The 2,063-nt window shown below is 45.7% G+C and overlaps 2 long non-coding RNA genes across 3 annotated transcripts; one reads left to right on the forward strand and one right to left on the reverse strand.

The window, feature by feature from the left end:
- LOC115554463 (uncharacterized) lies at positions 1–1,309 on the reverse strand. The gene is made up of 3 exons (XR_003978602.1): positions 1,177–1,309; positions 792–972; positions 1–127 (listed from the first exon to the last, which is right to left on the reverse strand). It is a non-coding gene; the product is annotated as an uncharacterized LOC115554463 (long non-coding RNA).
- On the forward strand, positions 381–1,696 carry LOC115554461 (uncharacterized). 2 transcript variants are annotated; one of them, XR_003978599.1, is made up of 3 exons: positions 387–567; positions 875–980; positions 1,206–1,696. It is a non-coding gene; the product is annotated as an uncharacterized LOC115554461 (long non-coding RNA). The 2 variants fall into 2 exon arrangements; XR_003978600.1 differs by lacking the exon at positions 875–980 and having other exon boundaries at positions 381–567.
- Positions 1,697–2,063: the final 367 nt, after the last annotated feature.

A 2,063-nucleotide genomic window follows, 5' to 3' on the forward strand; every position in this document is an offset into this window, starting at 1 on the left:
GATTACATGACGTCACGTCTTCCACTCCCTCCTGCCCGGTCTGGCGCATAGCGCAGCCACTTTTGAACAGCCTGGGCAAAAGTGTATTGGGTGACGGCGGCTGTCCCGAGCTGCTGTGTAATAGCATCTAAAACAGAGAATACAAGCACAATGCAAAAAATTAGCCTTAGAGTTAAACAGAACTCCCACATATATGCACACTTTGAAACAAATTCGGCAGCCTAGGAGACATTTTCTTAAAATGATATACATATCCAGTGGGGGGCTTCCATGGTGGCACGGGGGGCAACCCGCCCCCCCTGTAATCTGATTGGCCACCCTGTATGCCCCCCCCCCCCCCCCCCCCCCCCACCCACTAATGGTCATTGATTCGGGGTAACGTCAATCCTTGCGCTAAAGCTCTTTACCGACGCTGCGCGTTATTCTGCACGTTAACTCATTCTGAGTTCAATCTCGAGTCTAGATGGTGTTCGATTACTTTTGTTTTGCCTCGTTCAGCCTGTAGGGGAATAGCGTGCTTGCCGTCTCCTCGGCCATTTCAACTTTGGACTTCAACTTTCTATACAGGTACGAACAGTGGTTGTGTAACTGTTTATGTATTTATGTTTAAATGCTAGGGAACATGCCGAGAGTGTTATAGCCGTGCATCGAAAGTTTGAAAAAGTAGTTGGTTTGAAAACGGAGGAGTCGCTTGCTAGCAGCATCACACTGGCAGGCGCGTGGTAAGAAAGTGTCCACAATTTCATGACATAGAATATTCTTATGGTGATTGAAAATGTAGCAGGACTTACCAAACATAGATCGGCAGAGTGCCAAGTCTTTAAAGGGCCGCTTCTGTTTGGCCTGCTCCTTGCCCTGCTTTTTTCCGGCCCAGTTCAGTCCTGAAGCCAGTTCGTTGGTCAACAAATTGGCCATCATCCGGCGGACCCTCACCTCTAGGGTAGTCCCTCCGATAATGGCGAGACGGGCAGTCTGGCAAAGTATAACACATTTGCAGGGTTAACACACGCAGACTGGAATCACATTTGCTCATGCCAACATATTCATAGACTGTGCAGATTATATATTTTTTCAGTCTGAATATAACTTGGATTGATAAAGTCGTACTGAAACAACAACAGTTTTTAGGATATATTGAAGTTTTCTGACCGAAGAATGATGTAACTATTAAACTACCATATTTTGGCGGTTTGGTCCATTTGCAGTGTCTCCTCTGCACGGTCCAGGGCCTCCATGGTGTGGAGGGGCAGCTCCAAGGAGCCCAGACCCACCGAGTCAGTCTGTCCACACTTGCAGGAGTGGACGTATTGCCTGAATTCCTCCCGCAGGTCCTTCACCTCCTAGGACAACTCCGTCACCGCAGTCAGCAGTTTCTGCATAGCCACATCTATTGACAAAGAAAATAATAACATTTGAATGTAAAAGCTGACGCCCTTTTACTTAAAAATTTCAGAAAGTGTTGAACAACTTTTGAAGAGTTATATATATTTAAGCAATGCCATTGGTTTAAGCTAATTGTTGATAGATGGTACATCCTTCAATGATTCAAAGAATTGAGGAAAGATTTGCACATGAATGAAAGCCTAGAAATAGCCTTAGAACATAACATTCCTGTACTTGCCTTTTAATGCCATTCTGGCAGTGCCTGGAGAATCTGTGACAAGTATGAAGAGAGAAATTAAACCATTTGACTGGATATACTGCAGTTGTTTTGGATGTTTGAATTGACATGAATTACTTCTTTTTAAAAACATACCTTCAGGAGATGGCCTCTGGAATTGAGGCATTGGACCGGGTGGAGGGTAGGCCAATTCATCTCCTCGGAACGATATTGGGATAGGGACATTGGGGTTAGGGAAATTGGGGCGTTGGAGGCTATAATGCATCTTTGGAGGTGATGGTTGGCTGTCCTGACTGGCTTGTTGGGTTGCTGGTTTGTCTAAAGAAAAAAAAGATGTGGGGGGCCGGGAAAGGTGGTTAGGGGCTGATCTGTGCGTAATAGACAGACAGAGAGACAGAGGCTAACTATACCTGGAAATAACACTTTGGGGGCTTGGGCGAAT

This window comes from Gadus morhua, chromosome 11 (assembly GCF_902167405.1).
Source record: "Gadus morhua chromosome 11, gadMor3.0, whole genome shotgun sequence".
Lineage (NCBI taxonomy): Eukaryota > Metazoa > Chordata > Actinopteri > Gadiformes > Gadidae > Gadus > Gadus morhua.